The sequence below is a fragment of the Pteropus vampyrus genome, unplaced genomic scaffold (genome assembly GCF_000151845.1).
Source record: "Pteropus vampyrus isolate Shadow unplaced genomic scaffold, Pvam_2.0 Scaffold8, whole genome shotgun sequence".
NCBI classification, from domain to species: domain Eukaryota; kingdom Metazoa; phylum Chordata; class Mammalia; order Chiroptera; family Pteropodidae; genus Pteropus; species Pteropus vampyrus.
Window position 1 is genome coordinate 11,124,535 of NW_011888789.1, and position 11,305 is coordinate 11,135,839.

General features: G+C 41.6%; 1 long non-coding RNA gene across 1 annotated transcript in view; it reads right to left on the bottom strand.

Annotated features, from left to right (window-relative positions):
• Nucleotides 1-9,867: 9,867 nt before the first annotated feature.
• LOC111747121 overlaps nucleotides 9,868-11,305 on the bottom strand; it is a 10,486-nt gene continuing 9,048 nt past the window's right edge. The window contains exons 2-3 of the long non-coding RNA XR_002783390.1: nucleotides 10,942-11,018; nucleotides 9,868-9,944 (exon numbers count right to left, since the gene is read on the bottom strand). This is a non-coding gene — a long non-coding RNA (uncharacterized LOC111747121). The remainder of the gene's footprint in view (nucleotides 9,945-10,941; nucleotides 11,019-11,305) is intronic.

The following is an 11,305-nucleotide window of genomic DNA, read 5'->3' on the forward strand; positions in this document are numbered from 1 at the left end:
TCTGTATGTTGTTATTGTTTGACTCTCCTCATGAAAGTGTAGGCTAAAGTGAAGAGGGTCTTATTTTTATTATTCATATATTCCTAGCACCTAGAACAATGGTAATAAGGTAATAAGGATTTATTGAATGAATGGGTAAAAAGTACTACTTTTTTTTTCTTCAGGAGATTACACTATAATACTGATCTCGAAGTCATTTTAGAAAAAAAATATTTGACATGGCCCTACCCCAGCATCTTGCTTCATTCACTTTTCTTGCTGAAATGTGGTAAATTAGTAAGAGATGGCTCCTTTAGCGATGGCCCTTACAGGAAGGATGGCAGTTAAAAAGCCTTTTAAACCCACTGAGATGCCTTCTGAGCCAAAACTGGGCCACGGTTTCCAGAAAAAGATGGCCCACTTCAAGGCAAGAAGGGATTTGGAAAGCTGGAAAACCCACAAGCTTTTCCATTTTGGAGGAGTGCGGGGAATTGTGGTTAATATAGCCGTCACAAGCCCTTGGGTGAGAGCTAACGGGTTTCCATTCTTCGTATCCCATGTCCATAGGCCCTGTCTACCCTCTCTTGGATGCCATTCTGTCACAGAACCACAAAAGCTGACTCAGATTTTGCCTCCTTTCTCCTTTCCAAATCAGACCCTTATTCTCTTGATAGTTCCCATATGATAAACCCTGATTAGCAAGACAGCAAGCCCCAGGCAGAACAAAAGACCCGTTAACCAGGGCTGATGGGCAGGAAAGCAAAACTGGGGGCTGTGGAAGGGTTGAGAAAGAAACAGAAAAACTCTTAATTTTAGGAAATTGTTACCAGTTTCTGGATGTGAAAAGTTTTCCCCCAAAGATGGGAACATCGGGAATAGAGGGATGTAGCTTCTTCATCTGACCTGATGATTAATGGGCTGGAAGTTTGGATCCCTGATGATTGTAAATATCTACTGTGTTGATCTTGGGTTTTCTCAACACTGGACTGGATTCAGATTGTTCCTGGAAGCGCGACAGGGATTTTGACAACACCTGGGGAGCAAGAGCTCAAAGACCATGCCTCCCAACCTTGAGATTCAAAGGTCCCTTCAGAAAAAAAAAGCTAGTGGCAAGCTGAGTTCAGGGTTAAGGAGGAGGAGATAGCACCATATGTCACAAGGTAACCCCATACTGAAGAAGCAGTTTCTCTAAGAAGTACCTTTCAGGAATATAGTCAATAATATTGTGATAATTATGTGTGGTGTCAGGTTGATACTAGATTTACTTGGGTGATCGCTTTGTAAGGCATATAAAATTGAATTACTATGTCGTACACCTAAAACGAATGTTATATTGTGTATCAACTGTGATTAGAAAATAAATTAACTTTTAAGTTCCTTTCATGGAACACATTGTTCCATAAATTTCTTTATGGAAGGCAATGGATTTTAGTCTGACTTGTCAGTGTGAATGGCTTATAAATACCCAAAACAGTCTTCATTCAAAACATCTCCCCTTCTCCCCAATTCAGCTTTCCCAAAGTCCATTTTCTTTGCCCTTCCTTCACTTTCAGCTCCTGCCCCAGCCCTCATCCATCCTTCATCCCATTCCTCTCAGAAACTCAGGGACAGGAAATGAATTCTTGCCTCCTGTCATTTCACTAGGCAGCTCCCAAGAGCCAATGAGCTGCAGCCCTGGCTGTGAAATGGCTCAGTCAGCTTGATTAATGACTGAGGGTCGGCAGCCATCACCTCTCCTCTAACTCCCCAAAGTGCACCCACAGCCCAGCTGGAAAAGAAGAAGCAAGGAAGGAACACCAGAGAGCCCTGTTCAAACACAAGCACCAAGGACAAAGTCAGGCGCGGAAAGCCAGCCTTTCCGGAGAACCCACGTCCGCCCCTGACAAGAAGGGCTTTCCTCTTCTTCTTTTCAGAGGATGAGCAGGCAGGTGAGAAGGCAGAAGAGGAAAAGTTTTCTTCTAGAACTTTCCACACATTGCTAGACAAAGTGGTAAGATCACGAGAGGACACACTGCTCTTGAGGAACAGCTATACGAAACATGCAGGTTGGAAACGAAACTGCCCTAAATTCTCCCTGGTTATTCCCACATCACCACTGGCACTTGGTGAGGAGAAATCGTGATCTAGGATGGCCTAGAAACTCTAAGGCCTTGGGCAAGTACCTAAGGTGTCTTAGTATCTAAAAAAGAAGACTGCGTGTTTTAATGAGAGCCTGTGTGTTTTAATAGCCGGGGTCATTCAATTGCTTTATTTTCCGTAATGACCCTTTCAACCCTACCTGCAGGTATCAGTCATACAACCAGCAGCAATGGACTAAGACTCTATTTTCCATTAGTCAATCACCCTCAAGAAGTCCATCCCAATTTCCAAGAGAAGACTAAGTGTGCAGGTCAGGGATTAAGAAAAGAGTGAACAAAACTCTGATGTGGATTTTGGTGCAGAATTCAAAGTGCTTTTGTTTCCCCTAAAGTATAAACAAACACTTAAGGTGTTGCCTTTTCCCTAATTATTTTTTCATTTTTGAGATATTTTCTGCTTAGAACAATTTTTGAAAACAAAGATTCCTAAGGCCTTGAGAGCTGGAGATCTACCTCTGGAATGAGAAACTAGGCAGATCTCCTCTCTTCTCCTTCCCAGACTCAGGCAGAAAACAACTACTGTCCAAACTCAGAAATAGTAAAGGAACCAATGAGAACATACGGGTCATTGAGTCCACACCATCGCTTCACATTTTGTAAATGAAGCAACTAAGGTCTAGAGAGATTAACAACTGATTTAGGGAGGTGCAAATAGATGCAGCAGAACTGACGGACACAGGGCTCACATTCCTAGACTAGTGTTCTTTCCAAAATAAAACATTTGACCTGGTAGTTCAGCGGTCCCCAAACTTTTGGCACCAGGGACCGGTGCTCCTATGAGAATCTAATGCCTGATGATCTGAGGTGGAGCTGAGGCAGTGATGCAAGCGCTGGGGAGCGGCTGCAAACACAGATGAAACTCCGCTTGCCAGCCTCTCACCTCCTGCTGTGTGGCCTGGTTCCTAACAGGCCACTGACCGGTACCAGTCCAAGGCCAGGGGATTGAGGACCCCTGTTAGTTGACAATTGAAAAGTTCCCGTAGGCCAAGATGAGAGAAATTAGGCAACTTGCTAACTTAGCCACAAAAGGGCTGAACTGAATGCTGGGAAATATTTTGCCAAAGTGTTTTCTAGAGAAGTAGCAACTTTGGAGATGCTGCACCAGAAAGGGTTAGCATATTACAAGACAGAAATCTTGCTGTAAACAACCTTGTTTAATTTAGCTAAACCCAATATTTTCTAAACATTTTTCATCAAGGTGTTCTATCTCTATATTTCTCTCCCTCCTTTTGCATAAAATTTACTAACATACTATAGAACTTGTATTATTCCACAGACCACACCTTGCTACATGCTGGTAAAGACATAAGAGGAATTAAGAGAATTACATTACATTCTTGTCACAGAATTTAATTATGCTACTAATTAGTTGAGAACCTTGGACAACTCACATAACCCCATTGGGCCTCAGTTTCCTAATATCTTCAACGTTGGTAGTAAAGAGTGTGGTTTTGGACAAGATAAACCTTAAAGTCCTGCCAGCTCAAAATGTCTATGATTACCAGAGGCCATTCGGCCTTTCCAGCAAGGCTGGAAGATAGTGCCAATCAGAAAGCCACAGTGTTAACCCCACGCAGACGGCTTCGGCAAGAGACAGATACTTGATACTCTTCTGTCCCGGCTTGAGATGAGGAAGGAAGACCAAAGAACACCGAATGCTCTGGTAAGCGAAAATGCCAATGGCTTCAGGGGGCACTACTTTGAGCCTGGCCATTGCCAAGGTAAAGCTATCCTCTTGCTGAGCTAACCTTACTAAATAAGTCTTCTATTTATTGAAATGAACTTGTATTTTTAAAAAGTTATTGCTTTCCATGATGAAGTCAACAAAACATCTACCTCTCTTATTAAACACTCTCCCTCTTCCTTTCTTTCTCAATTCTAAAATAACCCATAAATGAGGCCCCAGAGGGGATGTCACCTGGCTTTATATGAAGCTCAAAAGAGCTTCTCCTTTCAAATCGCACAAATCCCTGAAGCTTTTCTTTTCGTTTCATCGATAATTATTAACCTCTCTTTCTTTTCTTTTTTTTTTTACCCCTAGGTTCACTGTCCTGCAGACCGAAAGCCTGGCTAAGTGTCTGGGTCATCCACCAGCAATCGTTCTGTGCATTTTTTAAAAACATGCACATGTGTTCTGCCTCTTATTTCCTGAGTGGTCCCAACACCTGGAGTGATCAGAGTCCAAAAAAGTCAGGCCAGGAAATTGAGTTCTTCTCGACTCCTTGCTGGGTCATTTAGATATTGGAAGATGAATGTGTTTTGTAACTAACCCTCCACAGGAGAAGACCAGGGCCCTGCCAAAGATTTAAGGAGACCCCAGAGCTGGCAAAGAAGGAGGAAGGAAAAACCTCGCAGATCTATCAGAGAACTTGTAATTTCACCTCAAAATTTTCCTCGTCTCCTACCAAGCAAAAGAAAACTAAAAATCACTCTTCTTCCTACATACACACACACACACACACGCACACACAAAAGGAATTTTTTTAAAAAAGAAAAAAAAAAACCTGGAAACATTTTTGAAGGCAAAGGGCTGTTTATTGCTGCCAAAGTGCTGACTTTTTTTTCTGCCTCTGGCAACTATATGAGAATTGGAGACTTCAGCAGAGAAGAAATCCATTCACTTGTCATCACATAAAACCTCTGTGTTCCACAGAGGAAATGGCAAAATTTCACCCTTAACTGAATTTGTGAATTCTGACTGGGAGCTGAGAGAGGAGACAGAGTAGAGAGGGTCAAGCTGCCCTACATCCCAGGACATTCTGTGACCTCACTCTGCCATGTGAAGGAACGGCTAGTGCTCCAGAGAGGCCTCTGTCAGCAGGGGACAAAGACAGAGAGGAAGGAGTCAGGACAAGGCAACCACCAGTCCCCACCCAAGCCAAGATGGACTCGTTCCATTCCACATTACCGCAGAGAGTTCCATCGGAACGTGCTTTAAACAACTAAAGCACTGGGGATTTTTTTCCCTCCCCCTGAAGTAATTCCCATGGCCTTTTTAATAATGACTATTTGGAACAATTATGCCTGTTATTGAGCTTAGCACATTCTATATTCAGTCATTGTGCTAAGCGCAGTATTCATTTCTGTCTCTTTACCTTTTCTTCAAGTGATTTTTTTTTACTGCCCATCCACTACCTGTCCCACCAGGTTGAACCCTGTCCAAAGAGATGGTGAAATGGCAGAGAGGAACAAAAGATCACCCAGTCCAACCACCGGTTCTTATCAGATATCCATTCTGACCTTGTATGTGACTGTCCCACCTCTCTTCTCAAATCCTCTGTGCTTCCCCCAATCTTCCATTTTGATATTAAAGTCACAGTGTGGCAACTGCAATATTCCCCAAAATCCCTGTATCAGACTCTTGAATTTCAAAGCGATGAGGTCAAGATCAAGAAAACTCAGAAACAGAGGAAATTGGGTTGCTAGGATCCTGGGGTTGTTTATTATGCTCTCAGCCTTAATTAGGTGTAAGTAACATCTTGTCAGTGTTCTGCCACATATGCTAAAGCTGTCAGGGCAATTTTACTGAGTCTGACAGCTTAAATCAGAAACAAGAGAGTCGACATGTCAATGATGAGGCTGGACATGATGGATATATTAAGAGGAGTCTGGAAAATTCTGGACTTCATTATATCGACTTCTCAAAAGTTTCCGTCAAAAGAACCTCAGCCTCTTTGGAAAAGCTCCTCTGGGATCTGATTACACCCAATTAGAGGGCCTCCCACAGCCACCTGGACACAAGAGGATTTCGGCTACGGATTCATCGGAGGGGTGATTGAGGGAAGATGAGAACTGGGAAATTGCTGATTGTGGTATAATTTCTACAAATAGATCTATTGAGATTTAAAAGGTGCAATAACTTGACATTTCTGCTAAGTTAAAAACTGTTTAAAAATGGGTTTGCAGGTTGTTTCTTTTTCCATCTCGGCCCCCAGGCTATTTTCAAAATGAAAAGAATGGCAGAGAGTCCTGAAAGCTGAGGTGCAGTTGAAGGCAATAATAAAATGTCAGAGACGACAAAGAGGAAAATGATAATCTTTTGAAAGTGTTGGAGGCACACTTGACTTAGGACAGCAAGTTTCTCAGAGGGAAAAAATGAGGGCAAGGGGAAAAGGAACATTTGCTAAGGAGATTGGCATGTTAGCAGGTTGGCCTGAACACGGGTCTTTCTTGCCAAGACCCAAAGGGGCCGCTTTCTGGAGGCATCTACGGCCAAGATCCCAGGTACTGACACATCACAAACTGCCCCTGGCCTGTCATTTTAAGTGGAGGAGAATTTTGATCCCTTGGCCAAGGAGAGAGGAGGAGTACCGACAAGGGACATACCTGTCCCTGGTGACATGGCACCACATTCCTGGCAAATTAAGTATCTAAATAACCAGGCTGAGCTTAGGCTTACAGTCTATCTGGGTAATGTAGGGCTCAGATCTAAAATTACACACATCCTCAAGGGTGTCTTTACAGAAGAATACCGAATACCTTTTTTCTTCCATTTCTTTTCAAAGGAAGAGATGTCAGTCAGTGGCGTGTGCTTACGTTGCTGAACTACATGATTTTAAACCTTAGATTTGATGTAAAGATTCATGTCTATACAGTCTGATGAGTGGAATTTTCACAAGGAGAGAGAATCTTCATGGATTTCAACAGATGAGAACTTCTAGCTTTACAATGGGCCCTTCTATCTAGCTGTTTCAGCTGATGGCTCATATGCATTTATTTCTGATATTAGGCAGAGTCACTGTGGCCTGACAACGCTGACATTACTTCAGAAGTTTAAACAGATGTTGCCTGACTTTTGAAGAAGTGAATAAACTTCAGTGAAATGACTTGGAAACAACAGTGGGGAGGGAAAAGTACTGGTATATGACTCAGTAAGGAAGTAGTGATGCCTTCAGAGTTTTCTCTTTTTTACAAGAGAGAAGCACCCTCCATTTAGTTGAAAAGTAGTGGGGCGTTTTTCTTTTTCTTTGCGCAGCGTGTTAATGCTAATTGTTTTTGCCTCTGTCTCATACTGAATCGGATTGAAAACCTCTTTCCCAAATCAATTTGGAGGCAGTGAGTCATCAGCCCTGGTGACTGAACTGCTCTTTTATCAACTCAGCAGGTGTGTAACAGTCTTTTCTCTGAATGGCCTTCCCTCCTGTGCCTCTGATACTCCCAATGAAAAAACGTCAGAAATATATGAGAACTCAGAGGATCTCAGTCTTGATCCATGTTCCCAGTTTTTCCTGTAAAGAAAATATGAGGATCCCGTGACCATGAAGGCCTACATATCGAGTTCCCTGTTATGAATGCTACAGACCAAAATTATACCTATTAAAATCCCCAATACTTCTTTGGCATGTCCTCCATCACTTGAACAAAGCAAAATAATTTCATTCAAAACACTATTTTATTGTTGTCTAACTCAAGAAATATCCATTAAGCTCATAATTCATGTCATGGCTCATGCTAGAATCTAGAAACTACAAAAACTAATAGAATAGCTAACACTAATGGAGTGTTTCTTTGTCTCCAGCACTGTTCTATGTGCCTTACATAAAAAACCGAGGCACGAAACCTCACCAGACATTTGTTGAACCCTCCTCTCAACCAGACCAGTCTGTGTTGGTGAATCTATGGAATCGTGAAACCTGTGCAGCACTCTCGGCCTTCTTCTCAGGAAAGCTGCCATCGGCTACTCCCTGCTCAAGAGCTGCCATAGTTTGGATTATGTGAACTGCTACCCTGGCCACAAACAACAAGACCAGGAAGGACAACCATATCGGTTTTCTAGCGGTTTTCTAGGGCCGCCGTAGCAAAGGACCATAAACTGGGTGGCTTGAAACAAGAGAAATGTATTGTCTCGCAGTTATGGAAGTCCAAGATCGAGGTGTCAGCAGGGCCATGCTCCCTCTGAAACCTGTAGGGGAAGGATCATTTCTTGCCTCTTCCAGCTGCTGGCAACCTCAGACATTCCTTGGCTATGGAAGCATAATTCTAATCTGTCTCTGTTCTCACATTCTCCTTGTGTCTCTTCCCACCGTCTTCTCTCTATTTATGTCTGCCTCCATGTCTAAATTTAGTTATATTGGATTAAAGCCCACTCTAACAATCTCATTTTAACTTGATTATCTCTGTAAAGACCCTATTGCCAAATAAGGTCACATTCTGAAGTACTGGGGTTTAGGACTACAACACGCCTTTTTGGCAGAACACAACTCAACCCATAACAATACCCTCGCCAAGTGCAAACCTGGAAACCCACAGCCGAAGAGGTGGTCTAGTTCAAAAACTCTGCCCAATAAGATTTCATCGTACCAGACGGCAACTATTTGACCCAATTAGATTCTGTCTTGGGAATTTGGGATTCTAGCCAGACAAAGGGTAAAAGACAAGTCAACAAGTATAGTGGAATCACTACAGTAGGGACTGTGTCCCCTGCCTTTGACAGCCTCAAAAGACAGACCTATGACCAAAATCTTTCTGAAGCCTAAAGAAGACAGTCATGTGCAGGTTCTCCACTGGTCCAGGTGGTTGCTAAAGCTCCCTTCTGGACTTGTTCGTTTATTTTTATTAACTGTATCAATTACATTAACTAGTTATACAATTGCTCTTTTCTTTTTATTTTTTATGCAAGCTATTCAGACCCCTGCCTAACCAATCCTGACTTTTTTCATCTTATCAAAACATTTAAAATTTATGTCCCATGTCAATTTTATGTAGCTTTAATCTCTAATCTTCCCAGCTTCTTCTTATTACACGTGTAATAAGAAATAAAATATATTTTCCATACGTGTGTGTATACTATATATGATTTATAATATGCACATATGTATACACATCTATATATTATCTATAAACACACACATATAAATGCATATGCATGTATCTTCTACCTCATTCTCAATACAATTTGTGGTGATTGCATTTATGAATATAGGTCTGTGCAAGTATAATTATAAATTTGTGGTATGAAAAAAGTTTGTGGTATGTTCTTTTGGTATCATGAATAATAATGTTGATAATAACAGCTTTTATTCATTGTTAACATGTGCCAGACACTTGGCTATGGACTTTACATGCATTATCTATTTTAGTCTTTGCAACAATCTGGAAAAGAAAGAATTAGTATACCTCTTTTTTTCAGATGAATAAACTGAGGCTCAGAGAGTTCAAGTAACTTGCCCAACATGACATAGCTAGTATGTGAAAGGTATGAGATTTGAACCCGTATAGTCTACCATAGAACAAAAGTTGTGAATCACTTTATACTTTCTATGCCTTAACCAATGAAGCTTTATAGAAACCTAGAGCTAAAGGGGACACTGGGAATTATTTGATCAGGCAGCTTCATTTTATTTATGAGAATACCGAGTCACCAAGGAGTAAATGGTGGGGTTCAGTGGCTCAGTTGTTGGCAAAGCTGGGAATGGAATCCCAGTCATCTATTTCCAAAGCCAGTGCTTTTCTACTTCAATTCCAGCCCTTATGGGGGTTTCCGGTGGGGGTGACTTCTCTCCTATTTCCTGCAGTGAAGCAGTTTTTCTTATTTTTAGATTATGTTGGTCATTTAAACTAGAATCAGAGAGGTGGGGAGCTAGATACCTGTGCAAGGGTCTCCATCTTGCCAAAAAGTTTGACCAAGATTTTTAAAACAATTGAAACAGAAATCATTACGGTTCACAAAGCGTTCACCAGGAGCTCACCTGAAAACCTAATTAAACAGAACACATGTGTCCCAAGCATTCAAGTTAATGGAGGGTTTTCTGGGCTTTCTTTGCATTGCCGTCTCTCAGCTCAAACGCAGCATACAGTGTCAAGTGAGTGCTCAGTTGATATTTTTGACTGACAAAAGCAATTAAAAACATAATATTGTATAAGTTCCCAGCCAACCTTGTTATTATTGTGAAGGTGTTTCACATATGTAAGGCAGTTTTAACAATCCTTTTGATTAGTCATTCATGTAACTATTTGAATAAACATTTCAAATCAAGTCAAAATAATCACAAACGATAACAGCACTTATGGTGTTGCTTAGAGAAATTACGATCACAGTGTGTCTCTCTCTTTCTTTCCTTCTTTCTTTCTTTTTTTCTTTGAGCAAATAAACGTAACCCCCTTGCCGACTTTTTGGTTTCAAAATGCAAAATAATTTGATGTTTTTCTTCTTGATAATGATGCTCTCTAGTTGGCTGTAATAGGAAGGTTGAATGCAACCTCTTTAATATGTGGGGCTTTTTGAAGAAAAGGTAGAATTTCTGCAACAGAGATAACAACAATTTCAAAGGACCTCTTGTTTACTAACACAAAACCCATGGAATATGGTGAGAGCAGAGTGTAAATATAGATGTTTCAGCAGACTAGTCACCAGATAGCTAGCTATGCTGTCAATCTCAGTCACTTCTATTTTCTGCAGAATATTTTTGTCAGCAACGATCATCAGTGATCTTATACTTACTGAATGGTCTCTTATTAATTTACTCATTTGACCTCCCAGAAGTATTTAACACCACTAACCCCTCCCTCTTTGGACTTCTCCTCTTGACTTCCACAATGCCAGCCCTCCCAGGTTCTCCTCCTTCTCCCTGACTGTTTCCATCTATGTTTTCCACCTGAACATTTTCCATTGCCATTCCTTAAGCCTGACGAACCCCAAGCCTGCCCTCACTCTATGTTTCTCATTCCATTCTCAGCCTGGAAGGGAGCACTGATTCCTAAATATTCCACGAACACTATCTGACAGCAACCCTCACATTCCCCTCATCAGTCTCAGACTCTCACTCCTGCAGTAAAGGAACAGTCTCCCACAAGCCTTCAGATTTGTTCCAGTTTTTCACATCACCTCTGCAATAGTCCTTCTGTGCTGAAAATATGAGGTCATCGGTCCACTTCTCATGATGCAGAGAATGCCTTCATCACCTTAAGAAGAGATCAAAGTCCTCAGAATGTTATGCAAAGACTTTCATAATCTAGCCTTTGTCTAGCCAGTGCTATCACTTGTCACTGCACTAACACCTGTTCCCAACATTCCTGCCACACACTTGTACTGTAGCTTCGTGACTATGTCAGGCCCTCCTCCTCTCTGTGACCATTCACATGCTCTTCAATATGTTTGCCTCTCTATCTCCTCACACAACCTTGCTAACTTCTACTGGCCCTTCAAGGATGCAGTTCAAATGTCGCTTGGTGGTTTTTAGCCCCTATGG